We start from the raw sequence: 16,025 nt of genomic DNA, 5'->3' as shown, positions 1-16,025 counted from the left end.
ATATATCCTATTGTCCCCTCACCCAGGATCTCTTCTTTCCCTCCCATGTCTCCTTTATAGTTTGGCACTTTATATGCAGAGTTTGCATGTAAAAGAACAAAAACAAACATATAACATTTATCTTTTCTACTCAGCACATTTTGCTGAACATGATCTCTAGTTGCATTCACAATTTTCCTGTGAGTGCCGCGGTCTCACTCTTTATCATGCCTGAATACAATCGTGTGCTCTATTTGTACCACAATTTTACTAAGTTCTTGTTTGTATGAGTTTTTCATCATACTCCTTTTCTTACCCCAACTCCTACCCTATAATCCCTCTTCCTTACTCACCCAACTTTTCATTCTTTCTCTCTCAACAACAACAACAAAACAAAAAACATTTAAAAACATCAAAACAAAACAGCAACAATAAAAAATGCAAAGCTCACAGAGTCTGATTCATGTTGATTTGTGGCTGATTTGTTGATTTGTGTCATCCATTGCAGAAAATAGATTGTCCCTTTCTGTACAGGTATCAGTTGCAATTATCTTCTCGGTGAAGGATGGAGCTCTGTGCCCATTTCCCATGCTCTGCACTAGGATTTTCTCTGGCTTAACTTGTCCAGGTCCAGTGCATGCCGTCACAGGCTCTGGGAGTTTTCATATGTATGCATCAGCTCTCTTGTATGTGGAAGACACTGCTCTCTTTGAGCCATCTACTATCTTTGGCTTTTAAAAGACTCTTTTCACTCCTTCTTTTACATAGCTCCCTAAGCCTTGAGAAGATGGCTGTATAAAGGTATACCATTTAGGGTTGGATGCTCTAGGATCTCTTGCCCTCTGCATGCTGTCCAGTTGTAAGTCTCCCTATTAATCATCTACTCCAAGAAGAAGCTTCTTTGCTTAAAAGTTGAGCTATGCACTGATCAGTGATATAGCAATATACCATTAGGTGTCATTTTATTTCTATGTTCATTTAGCAAATAATAGTAGTAGGTTCCCTCTAGAATCCAAGACCTATCTAGTCTTGGGCCACTTGCTTCATTAACAGTTTCAGATGTGGATTTCATCTCAGCTTGGAGGAGTAGACCTTAAATCCAGTAGGAAGTGCTTGGCTTCTCAGATAATGTTCACCACTAGTTTACCAGTCTGACTTGTAGGCTCGTCACTAGTGTGGCTCACAGGTGGTGTGTGTAGTACCTTCCAGTAGTAAGAATGTTAGGCAGTAGGAGTGACTCTTCTACTTGGGCACCAGCAAGATGTCTCAATGACTTAAGTCTTGTCTCGATGTATTATCTTTAACAAAAGGGTCTTACCATCAGGTTGTGGGAGATAACCATTAGTCTTAGCAGCAGCCTGTAGTATTGAGAAGGGTTTCTACAAGACTCTTTGGCCAGAGGCTCAAACAATAAACAATCTGTTCCTAGTACTGGGGAGCTTTAATTGGCAATGCGTGACAAGGCATTGTCTTCCCCATTAGATGGCACTTCTATTACATTCCTTTTATATATGTATGTATTTAAGAAGGTTGCTACAGTAATAGGTTTTAATGTGGCCTTACAAAAAACCATAGTGCTAGTTGTTCCTGTCATAATTATCCTGTTACCCTGTCCTCCTTCTTCCTCCCCACTTATTCTTCATATTCTATGGTCCCATTAATCCTTTCGTAACACTGCATTCACCTCTCCTCCTACTCCCAGTCCCTTACTACTACCTAATGTCTGTGGACATTGTGAATGAAACATGGACACCTAAAGCTTAGCTTAGTCATTAAGAACAATGACTAGTAAAGGAGATCTTCTCAAGCTAAAAGGCACTTCTGTCAAAAAAAAAAAAAAAGACCATTTGAGCAAAGCAGAAGTCTACAGAACAGGAAAAATATTTACCAATTATGCATCTATGCACACACATACATACATGTATATACATATGTGTGTATGTATGTATGCCTGCATGTATGTATAACAGGGGTTTAGTATTAAAAATGGACAGAGAATTCAGAACTTAAAAACTGAACCAAGAAAACATATGACCCAATTTAAAAAATGTTACATAGAAATAGAGTTCTCAAACAATGAAAAGCAAATGGTTGAGAAAGATTTTTAAAAATGTTCAATGTCCTTAGCCTTCAGAAAACACAAATGGAAACACCTTAAAGCCTTTATCTTATTTACCCTGTCAGAATGGCGATGATCAATGACACGAAGGTTGGCAGATGCTGGTAAGGATGTGAGGAAAGGGGAACATTTGTTCACTGTGATGGAGTATTAACCAGTACAGACACTATGGAAATCAGCATGGACCTTCCTCAAACAATCCACCACCATCCAAGTGTACTGCTCAGGGTGCATACACAAAGGACACTGACTCAGTCCAGAGGTGCATCGCACCCATGCTCCTTGCTTTCTTATTCACACAGGCTTCAGATTACTAACAGCCTAGATGCCCATCAACTGAATGGGTAAATAAAACCTGGACCATTTACACAATGGAATAGTTTTCAGCTGTTCATAAGAAGGAAATGATAAATGTGCAGTAAGTAGGTAGGGCTCAGTGCAGTCACCTTTTGTAAGGAGGGAAGTCTTTCCTCCATGCCCTAATACGCACATGACAGAAACTCTTCCGTCTTGGAATCTCAACTCTGAAAGAATATGAACGGGGTGGGGGGGCTTATTGGGAAATGGTTTGTGACTGACTTTGAAATACTTTCAAGTTTTTTGTTTGTTCTGCTTGTTTTTGAGACGAAATCTCACACATCTCAGGCTTGCTTCCAACCTGTTGCATAACTAAAGATGACCTTGAGCTCCTGATTCTCCTAACTCTAGATCCCCAGTGATAGATGATTAGAAAAAAAAAGAAAAAGAAAAAAGAAAGAAAGGAAGGAAGGAAGGAAGGAAGAAAGAAAAAGAAAAAGAAAAAGAAAGAGAAAAAGATATGATGGGGTGGGGGTGGAGGGACAAGAAAAACCCTGACATCAATGTCTGGGTCCACATACATGCATTGGGAATGTTTCATTTTATTGTGATCTCACAAAGACCAAGTGTGCACATTGGGGCTCAGCCCTGCCTGTGACTGGCAGGTGGCAGAGCATGTGTTTCCTATGTAGGGATGACTATTCATGTGTATGCATGCGTGTCATCCTTTGACATCCTCCTGTATCACCTTGGGAAAGGTGTTTGCTGATTAGGTGCAGGTCTTCTCAACTGGGCCTCATTGGTGCTTCTCAAGAAATTCCCTCAGGCTGGAGAGATGGCTGTTAAAGGCGAGGCTCACAACCAAAAACATAAGAAACGCCCCCCAAATACTTGAAGTTTTCAAGTTTCCCTCAGGACTTCTGTGTGGGGTTTCTGAGGTATCATTTGCTTTCTTTCCTCAAGTGCTTTCCTCAGGGCACAATGGGCTTCCTGGAAGCCACATGATAATGAACAGTGTTGTTGCTCTTAGTGTATGCCTAGACATTCTTAGAATTTAAGTATCAATATATGTTACACTCTAATAGGGCTCTTAATTGTTTAAATCATGAGACAAGAGGAAGAGGAGGAGGAAGAGAGGGAGGAGGAGGAGGAGGGGGAGGAGGAGGAAGAGGAGGAGGAAAATCTCCAGAGTAGACCGCCTCTGCTTCAGTCATCATAGTTATCTGCTATGGCTACATATAAAAAGGTATTTAACTTTAAATTATTATGGTGATAGTAGAAATTAGACAAATACTATTTAAATTTTATACTTGGTAATATAAACGGTATGAATCGCTGTGTCCTTTAAAAATACGCCACTAGTTTATATATAGGCAGTCTGGTGAACTCATCTTGTTTCCAACTAGAATTCAGTATTGGGACAGAGGAAAACGTGTGTCTATGTGAATGGTTATCAACTTAAGAGTCTTCAGCAATGGTCCTATCAGCTACATCTCTGAGCCTTGGAACTTGTATGTTGGACCCCATTAATATCAGTTGATATCAGGACTCAGTGAGTACCATAGAGGATTGTGAGTCATCATGTTTGCAAATGACTCAAGCAATCCACCAGACATAGCTTCTTAAGACACTTCCAAGGGTGAAGTTTCCTGGAGCAAAGACTTGAGGAGCTCCAACAGCCTACTACAAAAAGGCTTGCAACTTTTTTGACACATTTAGGGGACTTTGGGGTCATTGGTATAGTCCAAGCTCTTTTCAAAAGAGTGTGTTCATCTGCTCCACGGAGTACCACAAGCAACTGGAGGCATATCATTAGCATAAGCAGGGATGTGCTTAAATACAATAATGAGGGTCCCAGTCACCTGCAGACTCAGGAGTGTCTCTGTACCTTTGGTTCCTTATTTGACTTTAGAAGACCTGCCTGGGGAATTTACAAAGCATGCTAATTTGTAATTCATTGCATAGGCCTTTTAGACTTCCCTTTTGATCCCATTGCCCCCTCATCTAGCTTCCAGCCATTCGAAGGAGCACTCTCTTCCAGAGCTTGACTCCAGACTGGAAGTGGAACTTGCATAGTGTCTGTGCTTGGTGGGGAACTTAGCCGGAAAAGCTTCCACTTTAGCCACCCCCAGTGCTAACCCATCTTCTCTTTCTCTGGCCTTTCTCTGGATTCTTACCCTGAGATCTGTGTGGGCAGCTTACTCCAAAGAACATCAGTTTCAGTTTAAGGCATTGGTAATAATTGCTTAGTGGGAACTCTTCCCACCCAGGTTAAACAGCAACAACAACAATTGCTGCTAGCAAATCCCAATGGGAAAGTCTCTCTCTCTCTCTCTCTCTCTCTCTCTCTCTCTCTCTCTCTCTCTCTCCATCCCCTCTCTGTGACAGATCACTCCTAGGAAACTCACTGTTGCACTGTTGTTGTTTAAATATTGGCCTGTGCCCAGATAAAGCACACCAAGTCAACCCGATTCCAAGTGGGGAGATTTTTGGGGAGAATGAGTCAAGGGAAGGGACAAGATAAAGAAGAGAAAAGAAAGGGAGGGCAGAAAATGTCTGCTTTTTATTTGAAATATGACATAACTGCTCCCAGGTGAGGTTGGGAACTAAGCCAAGGGTATACTGGGAATGAATGGCCATTGCCATGGCAACAGTGACCAAATGGTGTAGCTGCTGGAGGTCAAAGCAATTCCTGATACCAACACTCACTGCTCATTTTTTTTAACAAAAGTTTTATGCTTAATTTAAAGAAAAAAAAAAGCAAACAAACAAACGAACAACCCTACAATGGAAGATAGTATAATGAACATTTTCCTTCCCAACCCACTGACTCATAAAGTAGGATTTGTTTGCTCTTTTGATCTACTGTGAACATTTACCACAATGAGATATCTGCTCATTGAGTAGCCCTCCAGTCACTTTGATAGTAATATGGCTTCTCCGCCTTCAAATGTCCTTTTTCACTGGACTGTCATTTTGAAAAGAAGCACCTTTTTCTCCTCTCCATTACTTCACCCTTTCTCCTCCTCACAGACTGACAAGGGGCTTTGAATTCTCAATGAAAGAAGTTGCAATTGAGCCTAGTGAAGTTACCACAGGAAAATCTGAATTAAAATTCTGGCCCTGTCTCCTCTTCATTCTCAGCCCTTGGAGTATATTGTTCTAGCGGCACAGTGATGTTGTAAAGATCGCAGAGTACTGTTTCTTTTGGCATCAGTCATCGAAGTCAGGGAGGGAGAAATGCTTTTCCACACACATTCCACCTCAAGGGGAAAAGGTCTGGGCAGCAGTTTTCCCCAAGTGCCAATCAAGCCAACAGCAATACAGATGAGGCGGTCGGAAGTAGGCCGGCCACTGGTAGGAAGTTGTAATTAACCTAATTTCTTTGGAGGGATTCAGACAGACCTGTCTAAGTCAGAGAAGCAGAACTTGTTCTTCCTGCTGTGGCGTTGACTTCATTCTAGTGTTGATTTCAAAGGTGAGTAAAACAGTAGCAAGCATGGAGCAGAGAACAGAGAGCAGAGCAGAGCAGAGAGCAGAGAGCAGAGAGCAGAGGGCAGAGAGCAGAGAGAGCAGAGAACAGAGAGCAGAGCAGAGAACATGGAGCAGAGAGCAGAGCAGAGAGCAGAGCAGAGAGCAGAGAGCAGAGAGCAGAGAACAGAGAGCAGAGGGCAGAGGGCAGAGAGCAGAGAGCAGAGAACAGAGAGCAGAGAGCAGAGGGCAGAGAGCAGAGGGCAGAGAGCAGAGAACAGAGAGCAGAGAGCAGAGGGCAGAGAGCAGAGAGCAGAGAGCAGAGCAGAGCAGAGAGCAGACAGCAGAGAGCAGAGAGCAGACAGCAGAGGGCAGAGAGCAGACAGCAGAGGGCAGAGAGCAGAGAGCAGAGAGCAGAGGGCAGAGGGCAGAGGGCAGAGGGCAGAGCAGAGAGCAGAGAGCAGAGAGCAGAGCAGAGCAGAGAGCAGAGGGCAGAGGGCAGAGAGCAGAGAGAGCAGAGAGCAGAGAGCAGAGCAGAGAACAGAAAGCAGAGAGCAGAGCAGAGAACAGAGAGCAGAGAGCAGAGAGCAGAGAGCAGAGGGCAGAGCAGAGAACAGAGAACAGAGAGCAGAGCAGAGCAGAGAGCAGAGAGCAGAGAGCAGAGAGCAGAGAACAGAGAGCAGAGGGCAGAGGGCAGAGAGCAGAGAACAGAGAGCAGAGAGCAGAGGGCAGAGAGCAGAGGGCAGAGAGCAGAGAGCAGAGAGCAGAGAGCAGAGAGCAGAGGGCAGAGAGCAGAGAGCAGAGAGCAGAGCAGAGCAGAGAGCAGACAGCAGAGAGCAGAGAGCAGACAGCAGAGGGCAGAGAGCAGACAGCAGAGGGCAGAGAGCAGACAGCAGAGGGCAGAGAGCAGACAGCAGAGGGCAGAGAGCAGAGAGCAGACAGCAGAGGGCAGAGGGCAGAGGGCAGAGGGCAGAGCAGAGAGCAGAGAGCAGAGAGCAGAGCAGAGCAGAGAGCAGAGGGCAGAGGGCAGAGAGCAGAGAGAGCAGAGAGCAGAGAGCAGAGCAGAGAACAGAGAGCAGAGAGCAGAGCAGAGAACAGAGAGCAGAGAGCAGAGAGCAGAGAGCAGAGCAGAGAACAGAGAGCAGAGAGCAGAGAGCAGAGAGCAGAGCAGAGAGCAGAGAGCAGAGAGCAGAGGGCAGAGGGCAGAGGGCAGAGCAGAGAGCAGAGAGCAGAGAGCAGAGCAGAGCAGAGAGCAGAGGGCAGAGGGCAGAGAGCAGAGAGCAGACAGCAGAGAGCAGAGAGAAGAGAGCAGAGAGCAGAGAGCAGAGCAGAGCAGAGAGCAGAGGGCAGAGGGCAGAGAGCAGAGAGCAGACAGCAGAGAGCTGAGAGCAGAGAGCAGAGAGCAGAGAACAGAGAGTAGAGAGCAGAGCAGAGTGGAGCAGAGCAGAGAACAGAGAGCAGAGAGCAGAGGGCAGAGAGCAGAGGGCAGAGCAGAGAGCAGAGAGCAGAGAGCAGAGCAGAGCAGAGCAGAGAGCAGAGGGCAGAGGGCAGAGAGCAGAGAGAGCAGAGAGCAGAGAGCAGAGAGCAGAGGGCAGAGAGCAGAGAGCAGAGAGCAGAGAGCAGAGAGCAGAGAACAGAGAGCAGAGAGCAGAGAGCAGAGGGCAGAGAGCAGAGAGCAGAGAGCAGAGAGCAGAGCAGAGCAGAGAGCAGAGAGCAGAGAGCAGAGGGCAGAGAGCAGAGAGCAGAGAGCAGAGAGCAGAGCAGAGCAGAGAGCAGAGAGCAGAGGGCAGAGGGCAGAGGGCAGAGCAGAGAGCAGAGAGCAGAGAGCAGAGCAGAGCAGAGCAGAGAGCAGAGAGCAGAGAGCAGAGGGCAGAGGGCAGAGAGCAGAGAGAGCAGAGAGCAGAGAGCAGAGAACAGAGAGCAGAGAGCAGAGGGCAGAGAGCAGAGAGCAGAGAGCAGAGAACAGAGAGCAGAGAGCAGAGAGCAGAGAGCAGAGAGCAGAGAGCAGAGAGCAGAGAGCAGAGCAGAGAGCAGAGAGCAGAGAGCAGAGGGCAGAGGGCAGAGAGCAGAGAGAGCAGAGAGCAGAGGGCAGAGAGCAGAGAACAGAGAGCAGAGGGCAGAGGGCAGAGAGCAGAGAGCAGAGAGCAGAGAGCAGAGCAGAGAACAGAGAGCAGAGGGCAGAGGGCAGAGAGCAGAGAGCAGAGGGCAGAGAGCAGAGAGCAGAGAGCAGAGAGCAGAGAGCAGAGAGCAGAGAGCAGAGGGCAGAGGGCAGAGAGCAGAGAGCAGAGAGCTGAGAGCAGAGAGCAGAGAGTAGAGAGCAGAGCAGAGCAGAGCAGAGCAGAGAACAGAGAGCAGAGACCAGAGAGCAGAGAGCAGAGAACAGAGCAGAGAGCAGAGGGCAGAGAGCAGAGAGCAGAGAGCAGAGAGCAGAGAGCAGAGAGCAGAGGGCAGAGAGCAGAGAGCAGAGAGCTGAGAGCAGAGAGCAGAGAGTAGAGAGCGGAGCAGAGCGGAGCAGAGCAGAGAACAGAGAGCAGAGAGCAGAGAGCAGAGAGCAGAGAACAGAGCAGAGAGCAGAGAGCAGAGAGCAGAGGGCAGAGGGCAGAGAGCAGAGAGCAGAGAGCTCAGAGTAGAGAGCAGAGAGCAGAGAGTAGAGAGCAGAGCAGAGCAGAGCAGAGCAGAGAACAGAGATCAGAGAGCAGAGAGCAGAGAGCAGAGCAGAGAACAGAGAGCAGAGGGCAGAGAGCAGAGGGCAGAGAGCAGAGAGCAGAGAGCAGACGGCAGAGAGCAGACAGCAGAGGGCAGAGAGCAGAGAGCAGAGAGCAGAGTAGAGCAGAGCAGAGCAGAGAGCAGAGAGCAGAGAGCAGAGGGCAGAGGGCAGAGGGCAGAGCAGAGAGCAGAGAGCAGAGAGCAGAGCAGAGCAGAGCAGAGCAGAGAGCAGAGAGCAGAGGGCAGAGGGCAGAGGGCAGAGGGCAGAGAGAGCAGAGAGCAGAGAGCAGAGAGCAGAGAACAGAGAGCAGAGAGCAGAGGGCAGAGAGCAGAGAGCAGAGAACAGAGAACAGAGAGCAGAGAGCAGAGAGCAGAGGGCAGAGAGCAGAGAGCAGAGGGCAGAGAGCAGAGAACAGAGAGCAGAGGGCAGAGGGCAGAGAGCAGAGAGCAGAGAGCAGAGAGCAGAGAGCAGAGAGCAGAGGGCAGAGAGCAGAGAGCAGAGAGCTGAGAGCAGAGAGCAGAGAGTAGAGAGTAGAGAGCAGAGCAGAGCAGAGCAGAGAACAGAGAGCAGAGACCAGAGAGCAGAGAGCAGAGAACAGAGCAGAGAGCAGAGCAGAGAGCAGAGAGCAGAGAGCAGAGAGCAGAGGGCAGAGGGCAGAGAGCAGAGAGCAGAGAGCTGAGAGCAGAGGGCAGAGAGTAGAGAGCAGAGCAGAGTAGAGCAGAGCAGAGAACAGAGAGCAGAGAGCAGAGAACAGAGAACAGAGCAGAGAGCAGAGCAGAGAGCAGAGAGCAGAGAGCAGAGAGCAGAGAACAGAGAACAGAGAACAGAGAGCAGAGAGCAGAGCAGAGCAGAGAGCAGAGAACAGAGAACAGAGAGCAGAGAACAGATCCAATACAGCAACTAGCTTTTCATTCACTGCATGGGAATGACAGGCCAATGGTTTTCAGGGCACAGTCACTTTGGTACCTGTAGAGCCTATCATGATCCCATGAAACAACTGTCCCAGTAGTGACATCCCATTCTAGCGTGACATAATCCCAAAGGGATGGGGTTGGTGCCTGTGTAACAGTAACCCAGATTCCCTCCCCCTCCCAGGTGTCAGTGGCATTCCCTTTCTGAAGTAGTGACAAATCTCTAGACACTGCTTAATCCTCCTCAGATGGCAACAAGTCATTCATCCAGAGTCACGCAGTGTTAGCAATTGAAGACCGTTTGTCTTACACAGTTCTGTTTCTTCAGAGTCATAGCTGCATGAAGACAGCACTGGATGCTAGCGAGCTGCCCCATAAGAAGCAGTTGTGCTTCAGTGGTCTTCCGGGCTTTCTCTTAAGGTAGAAGAAAGGTCCTGTGTGGCAACAGGGTATCTTTGACACCTCTAAACACTGGCGAATCCTTCCACAAGCATCACTGAAAGCTATTTCAGTGACACTGTTACATTTTCATGACATTTATTTTAAGGAAATGACACTAATTTTCCACTTGATTGACATGGACGTCCTTTTTTGGATGAGCACATTCACTAGTCATCTGACTGTAGCGATCCCAGATGTGTGTCCAAGAGAACTGCCTCATACTCAACTAAAGGCTCACTAGGATTGCTCAGCAGCCTCATTTGAAATGACCTACAATCGAATGTCACCTAACTCCCGACCAATAAGTCAACCACAACCGCCCATGCCAATGCCAATGTATTCAACAGTGAAGGCTGAACCACAACAATGTGCATGACTCCTACAGATAAAACGCTGAGTGAAGAAAGCCAAACAAAAAAGCCTTATCTACCGTAAGACTCCATGCATCAAAACCAAAAGCAGACGCTTTGGATATATTCCATTAGGAGTCCAAGGACATTTGCACCCAGGTAACAGTGCTTGCTGAAGACAGGCAGAGTGTTCTGGGGTGCTGGAGAGGCACTGCTTCCTGATCTGGTAGAAACAACTACCTGACACCTTCAGTTTGTGAAACTTTGTCCAGCATCTAGTGATGATTCAAGGACCCATGTTTATGTTTCTCTATCTACACAGAGGGACATACACTATACTTTAATTAAATTTTGAAATAAAAATGCTTGTGAAATTGCACATCAAAGTAGCAGTAAGCATTAGGAAATAAATAGCTTAGCAGATTTGTAGCTGGATTTGGGGAAACCTTGGTCCTGTGTAATCACTTCCTGTTATAAATGGAGCCACCTAGAGCTGAGGAGGGGAGGAATGGTGGCCAAAGCCATCAGACAATGGGTGGCAAGCAGCTTTGTGACGTCCACAATAGCTCTCACCTCCAGTCAAAGCACTTTATCTGATGAAGTAGGCCCTATGCCCTATGCCAGTACTCCTCTCCTGTAGCCCCCAACTCGGGGATCCCCACCTCATCTCCACCTGTACTCTCAGTCACTAGCTAGAGATGTTGTTGTTTAAACATCAGCCCATGCCTGGATAAATCACATCAAACCAACACGGTTCCACGTAGAGAGATTTAATGGGAGGATGAGACAAAGGGAAAGGATGAGAGAAAGAAGAGAAGGAAGAGAAAGAAGAGAAAGAGAGGGAGGACTTTTATTTGGAATATGATGTAACTGCTCCTAGGTGGAGTTGGGAATTGAGATGAAAAGTTTACTGGGAATTTATATGGTTGTTGCCATGGCAATGGTGACAAAATGGTGTCGCCTCTGAAGGCAATTCCTGATACCAACAAGAGGTATACTGAAACCTTGGCGTTGACAAGTCTAAAGTTTAGTAAGACTTAAAGTTTAGTAAGAAGCTTTTCACTTCACTGGGAGAAGACATTCAGATTTATGCGGCTCCCAGTTGTTACGTGGCCACAAGGAAGGGGAGCAGTTTTTAGTAGTTTCCCCCTGACTAGCAGTGCTGCACTGTAGGAATCCAGCCAGCTCTAATGGGGACCTGAATATTGTGGGATTTTCAATGTGTGTGTTTCACAAAGCAATTCAGTATTGGAGTTGGACATCAAACAGATGGCACACTAAATGACTGGGCTCACACATCCCAAGTCTTGCTAAATCTCTTAACATACTAAATCTGGGTAAGAATAACATTGATCTGCCCACACCCAAGGATCCCGGCCCGCAGCAGCTCTCTGCTCCCAAACCCCGTGGGAGAGAGACCTCACCGCCTGATCAGGTGGGCACTCCTGAGGCTGCAGAACGGAGGAGACCACCAACACTGCCCACCCCTGCCCACATCCCTGGCCCAAGAGGCAACTGTATAAGGCCTCTGGATTCCCGTAGGGGAGGGCCTGGGAGCGGCAGGACCCCTGCGCCTGAGACACCGCCGGAACCTGAAGGAAACAGACCGGATAAACAGTTCTCTGCACCCAAATCCCGTGGGAGGGAGAGCTGAACCTTCAGAGAGGCAGACACGCCTGGGAAACCAGAAGAGACTGCACTCTGTGCACATCCAGACGCCAGAGGAAAACACCAAACGTCATCTGGAACCCTGGTGCACGGAGGCTCCCGGAAAGAGCGGCGCAGATCTTCCTGGTTGCTGCCGCCGCGGAGAGCACTTAGGCAGTACCCCACGAGCAAACTTGAGCCTTGGAACCGCAGGTAGGACCAACTTTTGCCCTGCAAGAAACCTGCCTGGTGAACTCAGGACACAGGCCCACAGGAACAGCTGAAGACCTGTAGAGAGGAAAAACTACACGCCCGAAAGCAGAACACTCTGTCCCCATAACTGGCTGAAAGAAAACAGGAAAACAGGTCTACAGCACTCCTGACACACAGGCTTATAGGACAGTCTAGCCACGGTCAGAAATAGCAGAACAAAGTAACACTAGAGATAATCTGATGGCGAGAGGCAAGCGCAGGAACCCAAGCAACAGAAACCAAGACTACATGTCATCATCAGAGCCCAATTCTCCCACCAAAGCAAACACGGAATATCCAAACACACCAGAAAAGCAAGATCTAGTTTCAAAATCATATTTGATCATGATGCTGGAGGACTTCAAGAAAGACATAAAGAACTCCCTTAGAGAACAAGTAGAAGCCTACAGAGAGGAATCGCAAAAATCCCTGAAAGAATTCCAGGAAAACACAATCAAACAGTTGAAGGAATTAAAAATGGAAATAGAAGCAATCAAGAAAGAACACATGGAAACAACCCTGGACATAGAAAATCAAAAGAAAAGACAAGGAGCTGTAGATACAAGCTTCACCAACAGAATACAAGAGATGGAAGAGAGAATCTCGGGAGCAGAAGATTCCATAGAAATCATTGACTCAACTGTCAAAGATAATGTAAAGCAGAAAAAGCTACTGGTCCAAAACATACAGGAAATCCAGGACTCAATGAGAAGATCAAACCTAAGGATAATAGGTATAGAAGAGAGTGAAGACTCCCAGCTCAAAGGACCAGTAAATATCTTCAACAAAATCATAGAAGAAAACTTCCCTAACCTAAAAAAAGAGATACCCATAGGCATACAAGAAGCCTACAGAACTCCAAATAGATTGGACCAGAAAAGAAACACCTCCCGTCACATAATTGTCAAAACACCAAACGCACAAAATAAAGAAAGAATATTAAAAGCAGTAAGGGAAAAAGGTCAAGTAACATATAAAGGCAGACCTATCAGAATCACACCAGACTTTTCGCCAGAAACTATGAAGGCCAGAAGATCCTGGACAGATGTCATACAGACCCTAAGAGAACACAAATGCCAGCCCAGGTTACTGTATCCTGCAAAACTCTCAATTAACATAGATGGAGAAAAGAAGATATTCCATGACAAAACCAAATTTACACAATATCTTTCTACAAATCCAGCACTACAAAGGATAATAAAGGGTAAAGCCCAACATAAGGAGGCAAGCTATACCCTAGAAGAAGCAAGAAACTAATCATCTTGGCATCAAAACAAAGAGAATGAAAGCACACTAACATAACCTCACATCCAAATATGAATATAACAGGAAGCAATAATCACTATTCCTTAATATCTCTCAACATCAATGGCCTCAACTCCCCAATAAAAAGACATAGATTAACAAACTGGATATGCAATGAGGACCCTGCATTCTGCTGCCTACAGGAAACACACCTCAGAGACAAAGACAACACTACCTCAGAGTGAAAGGCTGGAAAACAACTTTCCAAGCAAATGGTCAGAAGAAGCAAGCTGGAGTAGCCATTCTAATATCAAATAAAATCAATTTTCAATTAAAAGTCATCAAAAAAGATAAGGAAGGACACTTCATATTCATCAAAGGAAAAATCCACCAAGATGAACTCTCAATCCTCATCTTCGGTTGGTTTATATACAAGTGTGCAATTTCTAGGCTTGAAAGTAAAATGATGCTATCTGGTGCTGGATAGAGGAGCCTTATTTTTTATTATGGCAGCTTGCTATTTTTGTAACATGGTGATTTGGTTGAACACAATAAAGTACAGTAGTAACTGATCTCCCCTTCTTCCTGGATGAGTGAGGAGATGATTAAATGTTGATGTCAGCATCCTTGAGCATATTCAGATGAGCTTCTGCTTCTGTTGAAAAGGATGCTGTGTTTGATTGTGGTCCGAAGCTTTGAAGCACTACTTGGCATCTCCTTCCTTGGAGGTCTCACTGTTTAAACATAACAGATTTGATAGCTTGTTGGTAAGGTGAGGTCCAGCTTGTCTCCACTACGTCATCTTCATGTGAATCCGGTGGTTATACGGTTTTGTTCTAGGGATATTTCATTTTTTTAATAACGGTTTTAGCTGACATTCATGGAGAGAATGAATCCTTAGAACTGTGCCACTAGTGAAAGGAAATCCTGTCTAGAGTATGTTTCTTTACAAAGCTGTGTCACACCATCCTTTGGGCCCTCTGCTGGAAAAGTAGAATCAAGTATCAAATAATGCCTTTTAAATTGTATCCTCTAGTATTATAGATGTAGGACAGTACTGTATCATACCTCTGTGGATGTAAAATAGCTTGTACCTGCTTTATGATACGTAGTAGTGACCGTGCTTTATCAGAGCTGTTTTTAATGATGTTGCTCAGAATGTTTTCTTTCCAGATGATGATTGAGAAGCTAATTTAAAAAAAAATGGTGCCAGGTACCACAAGAGTAACAGAACTGTGCTGTTTTCTCGGGTTTTGTTTTTTTACTTTTTTTTTTAATGAAGTGTGCTGGATGTCTCTACAGTTTTGTTCAGATGACTGCAGAACCTGGAAAAGCTGTTGCTGCTGTTGATGCATAACACACTATTATTGGTCTTTTTATATAAATATATATATATATATATACAGATATATAATTTGAATTTTTTGAAACTTTAGCTGTGCTCTCAACTTTGGAAGAAAGTATCCCCGTTTACTGTGTTGAGTTGGCACTGTACAGAAATTAACAGCCATATCGGTCTAGAAATGTTGAACTTAAGTTTTTTCCATTTGTACAGGGGTAACACACTGTATTAAATATGTAAGGTCTTATCTACATGGGTTTGATTACAAAAACTAATAAAGTATTATCTAAATTAAAAAAAAAGAAGGGGAGGGGGAAGGGTTAGGGGGATGTTCACCTGGAAACCCGGAAAGGTAATAACAATTGAAATGTCAATAAGAAATACCCAATTTAATAAAGATCGAGAAAAAAAAGAAATTCACAAACAAAAAAAAAATAAAGAATAACATTGATCTTAGGTCTGTATTACACTGGGCTTTGACTTTAGAGAGTGAATTTTTTAAGCCTCACTGGTATGTGTGCACATTGCTGTTTTTAATTCCCTAGATGACAATTCTGTCCAGAGCAAAAGTAATCAGTATCATGTCCTTGTGTTTGGTGACAACGCAAGGCCTGTGTTTTTACTCAAGTGTGACAGTTACATTGTCCTGAATGAAGAGGAAGAACTGCTCTGATGAGAAGTGAGACAGCAAGGAGACAAAATACTTAGACATTTACAAGTTGTTGGATTCCTAATGGCAGGAGAGGAAACCCCTGGGGCTGCAAGGTGCCATGTCATTCTATAGCCCTTTAATAGACCTTCTCCAAACATTAACTCTCACACAAAAGACACAGTTGTTCAAAAGACTGTGTACCTCCAGGCTGGGAACTGTATCTTCCGGATCCACTGCTGCTGTATCCACTCCTGTCAAGAAGGAAGCCTTTGAATTTTTTCAGCTCAAAGGCCGAGTTGATCTTCACGGTGACCTTGAGAGACAGATTACCTCTGCTACTCAACACTTGTAGATTCATCTCTACCATTCATGGGTTGTCCGAGCACCATGGCTTTGCTGGAGCTGTCTCAGCAAAGCTAAGGCAACTGCACTATTTTTGTAGATGAATTGGTTTTTCGATCAATATTTTGATGGGAATTACAGAACACAAGAGGCTACTTACATATCTATTAGAAAAAGCATGCAAATTGTAAGTAGAAATCAATATATTTGATACCATGTAACAACGTTAAATTTATTAAAGGAAAAAAAGTAGAAGTTAAACTCTTCTGT

The sequence above is a fragment of the Rattus norvegicus genome, chromosome 5 (genome assembly GCF_021556685.1).
Source record: "Rattus norvegicus strain SHRSP/BbbUtx chromosome 5, alternate assembly SHRSP_T2T, whole genome shotgun sequence".
Taxonomy (NCBI): Eukaryota; Metazoa; Chordata; class Mammalia; order Rodentia; family Muridae; genus Rattus; species Rattus norvegicus.
Note: the sequence above shows the minus strand (reverse complement) of the source record.